Source organism: Sceloporus occidentalis, unplaced genomic scaffold (assembly GCF_023333645.1).
Source record: "Sceloporus occidentalis isolate IW3139 unplaced genomic scaffold, rSceOcc1.0.p SCAF_34, whole genome shotgun sequence".
Lineage (NCBI taxonomy): Eukaryota > Metazoa > Chordata > Lepidosauria > Squamata > Phrynosomatidae > Sceloporus > Sceloporus occidentalis.
Window position 1 is genome coordinate 712,051 of NW_028317014.1, and position 12,409 is coordinate 724,459.

Here is a 12,409-nt window from a genome sequence, read left to right on the forward strand (position 1 = left end):
GCTATGATTCAGAGCTACTGTACGTACTACCTGGGAAATGCGATGCCATAAGCAGGTCTTTTGACGAAAATGTCACGCATATCAATAAACCTTGCATAATAAATCTGAAAAAAGTGTAACTGAATAACAAAGTGTCGATATCTTTATAGAGTTTACGTTTTAATAAGCCTTACACTGATCTCTGATAACTCCAAGCTTTGGGGACTGATGTGGCGTGTGACAGCCTCATGTTCTGCCATCCATCAAGTCTGCATATCATAAAAGTAATTTTATATATTTTTCTCGACTTTACCTATTAAAAGGGCATTTTACTTTCCATGTAAACTCTAAACTGGCTGCAATATAACAAATGGGTGAATAATTGATTAGCATTTATTTCCTCTGGTATACCTATGATGTCTGATATTCTTGTACTTTACTAAATAATATTTCTCCTATAAGAAAAAACATTGTTCTTTGTCTGATGCTACTGTCTGGAACGCAGTAGAAAAAAAGGCCTCAGTCTAAAAAGGTATTACGGTAAAAGTTCAGAGGCGCACGAGAAGTAGATAAACCTGTCTTTATTCATATAATCGCATGCAAATAAATATTTCTCTGCATACTCAAAAATATTCAAAAGGATTATCCTAAACGACTACACAAAAACAAATTAAGCCCATAACTTTGATGCCATTCTTGCTCTGATGAAGACACAGATGAAAAAAGGGTTTAACCGATTTGTTATGGGCTAAATGTGTCAATTTGTTTTCATTATGGAAAATAAATTTTTTGCCATGTATTTATTGATTAATCGGGTGAAAACTAAGGCTTAAAAAATAATAGAATTCAATGATATCTCACCGGAGAGCTCACCCTCCAACCTCTAATATGTTAGTAAATGCGCTCCTCTGTTTTCCTCCTGTGGTCATAAGGATTTTCCTTCTTATTAGAACCAATCCAAGTTATAAATCACTAGTATTAAACCTCAAATTTTCAACCATGATATCATTGCCTAAATTAGCCTTTTACATAATACAGCCTTAGGGTTTCCTAAATAATCATGTAATTAACTCTATCTCAAAACTATATTTTATAGCATGATAACATATTTTCTGCATAACATTGCTGTATTCGCTGACATTTTGGGTGTTCATGCAAGTGAATCCAGCAACCGCTATATAACATTTGGAAACTTCATTTGGAAAAGTTTCTTTGTGGCTCGAATCCTGCAAATGTCAATGTTGAATGTAGATAGCTGTAGGGTTCTGTTAGGAACTCCAGAACTAACCACAGATGCTGGATTTCTACTGGTTAAGCTGCAAATTCTGACTTCTCAGAGAGGACCCTGGATACTCAAGTCAGCTTAGTTTTGCTTATAGGTGGTGATTAAGAGTATGAACCGTATATTTTATCAGAACTACACATTCTTATTTCAATGCATCATAGTTTCTTATTTACAGGCTACAAGTATCCTCAAGCAGAGGTCTTCACATGAGTCATGAACCACCCATGCTCACATGAGGACACCCTGAAAGCATGCACTAGTGTGTGTACCTACGACGGTACTAAAAGAAACTACAATTTGGGGTACTGATCAATTTCTCACAGTGTATGTAGGGTTTGCCAGAGTAAATTAATTTAAGTGTATATTATTTCAAACCTTAATCTGACATTTTGCTATGGGCAGCCAGGGATGGGAAGTGAATATCTCCAAGTCTGCTTCATCAAATCACAACTTGCTTCACGTTATCTTCCCTTAAAATACATTTAATTTTATACTTTGGAAAATCTTGTTTTTTTTATATTGCAATCTGTTTCACACCATTCTGTAATTTTTGGTCTACTGAATGTAATTACCTAAAAAAAAATTACAATTTAATTTTTTTCTGAAAAAATTTGTTAAAGAGATATATTCACAAAAAAACACTCCTGTGTGACAAATGCATATATATCTAATCTTTCTATGATAAGGCTTGATTACCATATTTGAAGCCCGATCTAATAGTTTCACGGAACACAGAACTGCCAGTAGCTCACAATCTCCCTTCAATTTCAAGAATAAAAAAGACAGACATACACATATCTTGGGATGCTCAGCCAGACATTTAAATAATAAGCTTAAATAATAATAATACCTATAAATTGGGCTGGGCAGTGGAATTATTTAGAATATAATAAACAGTTTCCTTAATAGAAACTGAGATCATTGTCTGAGGTGGCAGGGCCAGCATTATCAATTTTCCGTTTTGCAAAATCTACAGCCTTAACAAGTAAAATGTTGGAGAAGACTGCAAGTATCTAATCATTCGCTCTCACGTTCCTTATCTGCTGCTCTACTGTGCCAGTTGCTCCATTGGCTCCCCATACACACAAAGAACCAAAACTTCTGACCCTGACCTACAAACACCTTAACAACTCTGCACCCCCATATCTCGACCCTTCTATCCAATACACCACTAACTACCCTCTTCGATCGTCTCATGACCTGCGTCTCTCTTCTACCATCATTACCTCTTCCCACTCCAGTATTCAGGACTTCACCTATGCTGTACCCTTTCTACGGAAGTCCCTTCTTTTAAACCTTTCCTCCTAACACTCAGCGAGCATCCTAATCAAGCCACCCGAAAGACCAACAACCTCTACAGATGATCCTGACTCGATCCACTGCTTGCCTTCCCCCTCAACCACCGACTAGATTGTAACCTTGCAAAAGAATGGCCCTTTTTTCATTTTGTACCAGTTTGTTATTGTATGTGATTTTTAATCATTCTATTGTAACAGTGCTACAGAATCTGCTGGTGCCATATAAATAAATATACTGTAATTTAACATTCTTTTAAAGAAAAAACTTCTGAGGTTGTAAAAGTTTATGCGATTCTAAATCGTTTTCTGTGTTGCGATATTAAAAGGTATCGCCTTTGAACAAAGATTCCACTTTCTTATAGACCAATCTGTTTATATCCAGTTTCCTGTTTTTTAGTGATATCTTCATCAAACCAATTTTTTGATTGTATTACGGCCCTACACCTGCAAGAACCCATGATGTGCGCGTAACAAACATTTCAAGATGATTTTGGTAAAGATGATTTTCAAGATTGATTTGGTAAAAAAATGCAACAGGTATGGTCCAAAAAAGAAATATTGCTAACTAGAATAAAAGCATAAAGCATCTGAATTTGCAATGTGCTGGTTAGGAAGGAGTCACAAGTTCAAGCCGTCTTTTTCATTTGAAAAAGACATCGTATGTTTACACTTACTGTCCCAATGTATAATGTACTTTTACACATTGTAAGTTTACCTCCTGTCACTAGAGGATTTGGTCACGTGACCAAACCAGCTGAACAGGATTTTGGGCTTTAAAAAGAAAGTTTCACAGACTGTGATGTAATTTAACCTTTCAACTGTACAATAAATAATCATCTGTGAGTTCACAGCCCGCAGGAAATGTAAAACAGCTGTGAGCTGTGTAATTTAGGTCCACACAAACATACCAACTTGTCTGCAATGCTTTGGAGACATCTCTAAAACAAAATTACTTTTAAAACTGCCATCATATGCACTCTCCAGAAGTCACCCCTGCAATTGCACCTTTCCTTACCTCTCAGATACACTATATTGGGACACCTGATCATTACACCAACAGGGGCTTTTATGACATTGCATTCTAAATACATAGACATTAACAGCTTCCGCTGTTCTCGGAAGGCTTCCATGACATTTTGAAGTGTTTCTGTGGAAATGTTTGCCCATTCATCCAGTAGAGCATTTGCAAGGTCAGATGAGAAGGATGAGAAGGACTGTTTCACCATATCAGTTCTACACCAAAGGTGTTTGATGGGGCCGAGAGTCAGGGCTCTGTGTAGTCAGTCAAGTCCTTCCATGCCAAACTCATCCAACCATGTCTTTATGGACCTTGCTTTGTGCGCTGGGGAACAGCCATGCTGGAACAGAAAACAGGCTTCTCCAAACAGTTCAAACATACATGTGTGTAAAATGCCTTAGTATGTCCCCTTCCAAATTTGTTGGAACGGGTTGGGGAAGGTCACAAAAAGTAATAAAATTCCCTGTTGGTGTAATGGTTATGTGTCCCAATACTTTTGTCCATATAGTGTATTTACTGTGCACTGAATTTGGCTGAACACTTTTTCCTGTCACATGGAATACTTAACGCAAATGTGCACCAGTGCAAGCTCGACGGACGGAGGGGTCTAATGAGACTCACGTGCATATGCACAGAAAGAGTTTCCACTGATTTTAATGGAAGCCCTTTCTTGCAACTGGCTGACTGGCTTGCACTGCTATCAATGAAGGGAAATAATGAACCACAGAGGGGTCGCTCTGCTCTGCTGCTTCTTCATAAGGTAAGCTATATTTTTTATTTTTGTAGGTTCAATGAATGCATGTGAAAGTAATTAAAATACTTTCATATGCTTTCATTGTTAAGTGGCTCTGTGACACGGGAATGTACCTTTAAGTGGCAGAAATGACAATGCTCCCATAACCGAAAGGCATTAGGGGCCATTAGCCTGATGGGGCCACTTTAGTGGCTCAAATCTTATGACATTTTACTGTTCTCACAAAACACAGAAAAGCCCCCAAACTGTCTGGAGATTATGCGATCTCTGGGGTATAGGGGTGTCAATACAACAAGATCGTGTTGTACTTTGTCACTTAAACCTTTAGATTGGAAAGGGTTAAACTTACAAGGACTGAAAGCCTGAATTGCACCCAGTTTAGAGGGGGAGAGATTATATTTAACTGTAGCATAAACATGAAAAGAGTTTGGCGATTTCCTTGTAAACAAACTAAGCCCAAAATAAAAGGTTGTCAAACCGCATTCCAACATGTTGCACCTTCTAAATATGACCTATAAATGATTATTATTTTCTTTTATCTTTCTCACACCTAAGACACTTAAAACCGCCATTCAAGTTATTTTGGCTACAGTGGCTAAAGACCACAAGAGTCCTATTTCACTGCAGCTGTATAACCAGTTTGCCTCTCTGTGGCTGTCATTGCTGTCAGTCATGTGATATTTTGGATGACTTTTCTGGCTCACCACACTGAGCGGATTCTTTATGGCAATGCTAAGGAAGTCTGTTCCTCCATAGACTTTCATTAGAGTGCCCTAGTGGGTGATTCTAATTTTATGGCACAAGGCACTATGATAAGTAATATTTGATAAGCCAGGGCTTTTGTCTAGTAGACTTGGCCAAGCTAGAGCACATCAAATGGCTAATATGCTGTTGCCTGAAATGATTATGCTCCTCTTTAAGAAGCTGCCGAATGTAAGCAGTTGTTTCTTACCATCGCGTTGTCTTACTTCTGCAGTGAAAATCTAGTCGTGGTCACAGCGAGCTGCAGGCTAAGGGCCTGCGTATTGGTGACATTCTGCTCAGAAAGTCTGTAGCCATTGGTATGACCCCGGAGAGCAGCTGGACCTGTTGTTATTTCGATTTGCTAAACACTCTCTTGGTATGCTGCATGCGTGGAAGGGAGCGGCTGTAATTGCCTGCTTAAGCCAATTTGTCAGACAATTTTGATCAACTTGAATTTCATCTTCAAGCAATCCCCATGGAAGAAAATGAATAGCCAGAAGCAATTCAGGAGCAAAGCCACAGAAAAGAGCTGAGGCTAAAAGTGTGACGGGCATCAGTATGACATGCTGGCTACCCTCCTACATTGCTAGGCCATCATTATGGTGAGTTGGGATCTACTCACTGGTAAGAACCGCTTTAATCGGTAGAATCAAAAAGAACATTTTCAATAAGGATATTAAGGGGACATTTTCCTATTAAAAAGTACCGTTATATTCTTTTGTCTACCAGACCTCTGAGTGCTTCTGTTACGGTGAAATATAATACTTCATGTGTTATTTTGTTTTATTGCTCTGCTTTGGCTGACTTTTTCCACAAAGACCAGTAAGTCTGGATGGTACCATAACACGCTATATTAATATTTCTGGAGATACTTTTAGAAAAATGTTTTTTTCCATTTTTACGAAACGACCTAATCAAAACATTAAAATAGTTTTATGCATATCAATAGCCATATTTATTCCAATGGTTTTATAACAATTTATGCTGTTCTTATCGTTAAATGGCATTAGTGAAGAACTGCTATGTAAGAACACCATTAAACAAGCTTGGGGATCTGGCTGCAACAATATTAGCACACCCATTCACTGATATACCGTATTTGCTCGATTATAAGACGAGGTTTTTTTCAAATGCTCTGAAAAATACCCCTCGTCTTGTAATCGGGGTCGTCTTCTAATCAGACCTCAAATGAGGTCTGACTATTAGACTAAGATCCAGATCGCTGCAGGGGACCTGGATCCTCCTGTATGGTAACCTCGGCTGCTGCCGGCGTCTATCACCGAGCGCCGGCGAAAGTGCCGGCAGCAGCCGAGGTTGCATACGCGCCTACCTTCCTGCTCCCGGGATAGCCCGCCCACTGAGGGGAAGCAGAGCCGGTTGTCGAGATTGCTGCAGGACCGGGACCCGGCGGCACTGTGCCGTCCCAAAGCAGATCCGGTAGACCTCTTCAATTTTCTGGAGGAGGCGGGGCCTAGCGGGGTCACACAGCGTCATGCGGAAATCCCGTGGGAGCTGCAGCAAGCGCCTGCTGAGGCATCGCGGTGAGTGAAGTGCCTGAGTATATTAGTGTCTGGGTAGGTAGGTAAGTGTCAGAGTGGGTAGGTAAGTGTAAGTGTCTGGGTGGGTATATTAGTGTCTGGGTATGTAAGTGTCCCCCTATATGCCACTCTGTCCCATGATATGCCTTTTAACCCCCTATATGCCAGAGTGGCATATAGGGGGTTAAAAGGCATTACATGGGGCAGAGTGGCATATAGGATGGTATAAGGCATGCCTGGGGGCAGATGTGCATAACTGGCGGCAGATGAGCATTACTGGGGGCAGGTTGGTAAATAAAAGGAAATTAAAAACAAAAAAAAATAGACATGAATTATTATTTACTAGTAAAACTTTTTTCCTATAGGCTCGTCTTATAATCAGACTTTCTTTTTTTTCCTAAATTAATATTCAGATTTTGGGGGGTCGTCTTATAATCGAGCAAATACGGTAGTTTTAGCTGCTGACATGAAATATAAACTTTGTTACGTAATAAAGGTAGTACAATGGAAAATCCCAGGTGAATACAGAAATGACACTTTAAATGGCCTTTCATCTAGCCTTTGAAGATAAAAAATCTCCTGCTGGGTTTGAAGTAATGGCTGACACTGTAAGTCTAGAGGTATTTCATTGTTTCTAATATTTTCTTGTATGTGTGTACACATTTTGCCACTTTCTTAATATTTCTTCTTAAAATTACTAATTTCCCAAAATCATACTTTTTGCAGTTCAGTACCTTAAATAAACCAACTTTATCTTAACTTCCTGTTCACAGGGTCTGCGTGTTATATCCCCCCCAATAGTAAAGTACAGGTTGAGTATTCCTTATATGAAATAAGCCGAAACCTGAATTTTGTTTCAGATAAGGTTAGGTCAGATAAGGGACACTCAGGACTGAGAGGGAACAGTAGACCCTTTCCTTGCCTCATTTTCGGATTTTTCCTGCTGTACGCTCTGTTTTTCAGGCTTTTCTCCGGAGTCCCATTTCATTTCCGTTGATTTCCGTGTAATAAATGAAATGATCACATAAGCAGCATTTTGGGTTTAGTAATGTTGTTTTTGTATTATATTATAATTGGTTGGATGATCTGAAACATTTAAATGTGACAAAATAAGCAAAAATAGAAGAAATTGGAAAGGGGTAAAGACATTTTTACAGCACTGTATGATGGCAAAAAAGTATAAAGGGAAGATTATTGACCCAGGAGGTCTTTGTGAAGGCCAACTACTATGGTAAGCACTGGCTCTCCTTGAGACTGCATAGGCAACGCACAGAAAAGATCCAATTTTGATGATTCCCCTTTCCTTGGGATCCTCTTTGTGTTATTTCAGTTGCCTGCTTTACTCAGTCACACCTTAAAGTTTTTTGAATAAGTAATTTTCACTTAATTTTACTCACTTTATGAACACGCTGATTGTTTAGTAGCAACTGTTAGATTCACTGATGCTAGCAACCCTGATGTTCGTCGGAAATAGAAGTAGTGTAACAACAGAACGTTTGCTGAGAATAGAGAAGGCCAGGGTTTGGGGAATGAGAGGAAGTGGTGTTTCAGAAACGTGATAGACATGCAACCAAGGCAAGCATAAAAAAGAGAAGCTTAAAATTGTTTAAGTATTATTCAATGATGCTACCATTAAGAATAAGCGGATTTATGAAATATGCACAGCACCATTTCCAAACTAGAATACTCTACATGGAAGAAGACGATGCATGACTGGGAGTTCACAAGCTACACTTGTGGTGCTCGTTGTAAGTGGCTACACGCAAGAAAAGTTCTGCATTTCTTCTGCTTTTTTTAATATGTGGTAAGCACATACACAAAATATAAGGAAGTTCTACTTTAGAATGCTTGTTTTATAGATCTATAGCAACATCCTCCACTGTGTGTTAAATAATGATTGTGAGTATATGTAGAATAAAGTAAATCTCATCTGATTGTAGAGTCTTTAGAAGATTTTGATATATACCACAAACAGTATCATTTCATTTATAATAATTATGAACAATACGCTCATAAAATTAAGATCAGTATTTCAAGTGAACAATCTTGATAATGCACTGCCCCAGCCATCCTTTGGCCATTTGAAATACTGGGAGCTATTAAGTGTATCCATTAAAACTAAACAGGGATTTCTTTTTAATGGGACCTTATGTACCTACATGCAAGGATTCAAGTACTCCACCAATGCTTGGCATTACTCATACAGATGTGTTCTACAACTTACTGAGTGCCAGCCATACCATACAAACATATATAGAACTGGTTTAATATGAAAAAGATTTGACTCTCTTTGACGCTGAACTCTGTGTAATCTTCAAATACGTTAGAAGTTACTTTCCTTGGATAAAAACACATTGCAGGATTAAGTTGAAATAAAAAGTAACAAAGAATCATTTAGTTATGTGTTAAGGTTAGGCCCAGACACACCATCAGTATAAAAAAAGATTGTGGATCTATCACTCTACAAAGAAGAAACAGGAACTAGAGGGAATTGCTCTGAATGGTTAAGTGGAAATTACAGATTCATTATTTCAGATACAAATGCTGATCATGTCTTAGAAACTGAGCATTTCCACTACGGCCATGCTGCTAAGAATGCAGACTACTTGCCTGCTTAAAATGGATCTGTCACTTTCACCAAATCTTACATTTCTTATATTTCAAATTTTTATTGACAGAAAGAAGAGACATACGTCACAATATAAAAGCAGATGGATCATATATATGAACAAAGGATGTTACAGTAACGGCTCGGTCACCGAAAGGAGGTCCCATCAAACGGTATCTGTTCCTCACAGGCCGAAACCCCATGGCGTGTGGACCATGACATAAAATAGTTAAACAATGAAAGCAGTCTGGTCTATATGTAGCGGTCCCACCACAAAGCTACACATGATCTAAAGCAAGAGTTCCCCAACATAGTGAACGAAAAACAAAAATAATAAATGTAGCTGTTGCGGCACAGAGATAGAAACGACCCTCTGAGAGGGTAGCTTAAAGTCAGAAACGAACACCACATTACCACCAAATCTTACATTTTAAAGTTCTATACAGGGCCTTCCTTTGAATATGAGAAAAAGGGGTACGTGATTTGGAGGGCCCCGAACTCCCACCTGTCCTGCTCCCAGTTGTCATAGTGACCGGGCGCAAAATGGGGCTGTGCAACATATGTTACGTGACCCCGCAGCAAAAGCTGGGCAGCTCAAACAGACACAGAGTAAGGTAAGAGAGCGGGGGAGGGGGAAATCTGTGAGAGTGGGAGACAGACTGTGAGAGAGAAAGCTGAAGGAGAAGTAGGGCTGTGAGAGAGGGAAAGCTGAAGAATTAGGGCTGTGCGAGGGGGAGAGCCGATGGAGAATGAAGGCTTTATGGTGTTAGCGTGTGCACATGTTACTATATGGTGTTAGAGTACGTGTATTAGTGTATAGTGTTTAGAGTGTCAGGGGGTATATTTGTAATAAATTCCTCCCATCACCTTACTACTCTCCTATTGTGAGTATAATACACTGCCCCTGCAATACAATGCAATAATGAGACACAGATGTCAGCCTCAATCAGCTTTTACATATATATATATATATATATATATATATATATATACACACACACATTTTGGTGTGTGATGGTTAATGTCCCTTCAACATTTCAACAAAATCTCTCCAAAACAATTAGAATGACTGCCAAATAAACATAAGCTTCAGGAAGATTGAATTAAACAATTAAAAGCTTTAATGGCACCGGTTCCTGTTTGGAGATAGTAATGCCTCAAGCTAAACCGTGAAAGACTTACATGTTATATCTATGAAAATTAACTAAAGAGGCGTAAGTTAACCACTGTTTAAATCCTACTTTCTTGTGACCTACACCATTAAGACAGGTAGCTTTGTAATCATAATCGTATTAAAGTACTATTGACAGGTTTGGAACTCCCAGGTGGCCCCAAAACTTGGTGGAAAGACCCCTATTCTTCTAAATCTTAAAAGCAGAACTCTACCCATTCAAGCCTTCTAGTTTCTAGAATTGAATATATTATATGTTACTTAACTGGTATGAGGTATTACTACTAGAAGCATTATGATTCTAATAGCAGTTAATTAGTCTGGTTCAGGTCTAAAGATATTCCAACTCTAATGTGGAAGACCACACACAATCCAGAAGGAGGATCAGCAAGAGTAGTAAAACCGATGGGCTTCTCAAACATTGGAAGGAGGAGAACAAAGGTCTCAACAATGAACTAGAATACCACCACATTCCTACACTAATTTTAGCTTACAAATCTCACTTGTAACCATGTTCTCTGCCAGCGCACACTACACTCACTAATTCTCAGCTGATATGTCACCTCCTCCACATATGCTATTTGAGGATTTTGTTTCGATAACTGAGGTCACTTTGGAAATATCGCATTTAACACCAACGCTTGATGCACATGCCTCAGAGCGCAAGTGTGAAGTTTTAGTTCTTCCGACTTGAATTAGTCAACGCAGTTATCATTTGTGCTGCCTCATGATTGCATTGGGAAGATAGCAATGAGAGGCTAAAAGATGATTTTACTATACTATCAATACTAATTGAAGAGTAATGTTCTGCTAGCAAGAATTAAACATGATACTATAACATAAATTGAAGTATGAATATGTACCGTATTCATATCTCCCGGAGATGGAGGGACATTATTGAGGTACAGTCAGGTACCAAGGGAAACCACAAACCATGTGCACGAAAAATAAAAATGTTACAAATGCCAAATTAGCAATTTAGGAAAGTAAGTGAAATTTTGTAAAACAAACAAACAAAAAAGTATCTTCTCTTTTACATTTCAGACTTCTCTTTTTATACTTTTCAATATTGCAGTGTCTTTCACCAATCAGTACTTATCATATCATATGATGAAGGTTCTGTTCAGTTTGCGTCATACCTTTTTAAGGAGCTGTTTAAACTAATACAAGGTTAACCAAATGAAATGTGGTTTACGTATTAACTGAAGACACGTTGTTAATCCAGAAGCTAATTGGACAAAATAAGCCCTTGTGGGCTTTTGCCATATCATATTTTAAGAACATTTTTACCATGTTTTACCATGCTGCACACAATCAGAGATGAATCTGTATTTGTCAGGAATAAAATAGGAATGGGAATAGAAATAAATTTTAACCTTGTAGGAAACCTCTAATAGCCAGTACTCAGGGCTATGGCTGCTAATCGCCCATGGAATCTGAATAACTTAATACAATGCAGCACCTTTTGTAATTGTGTATATGTACAGGGTGGAAACAGGAAAGGAAAGTGTCTCGGTCTTCCAACAAAATGATTGCAAGCTCTTCATGGCAGCAATTTTCTTTAAAGATCTTAAAAATCTGTCCGTTATCAGATTCCTCCTACTGTGCTAAATATTGGACTTTATCCTCACTAGCAGGTAACTGCATGGCTTAGCACAATGAAAGCGGTTAAATGGCAGATGACAGCTGAATTTTATGTCCTGCTTTGTGAACGAGATGTTGGGAGGATTCGAGAAGCAGCAGAGATAGGTCTCACAATGGACCGTTCAAATGCCAATATGGCAGATGTTGCAAGTTTATGGTCAATTGAGATGTGTGTCCAGTATCTTTGTTTCATCCATTTCAGGATGCACCTTCTGTGATCTCCCTGTCAAGCCTTTAAATAAATTGAGGGGGCTTATCTGATTTCATAAATTGTTCAGAAGATGATGTGTGTCATCCTAATGGTTGGATTATTAGATGCACGGGTGAGAAGAGGTTTGCTTAAACGCACATTTAACCGAGTGAATTTATG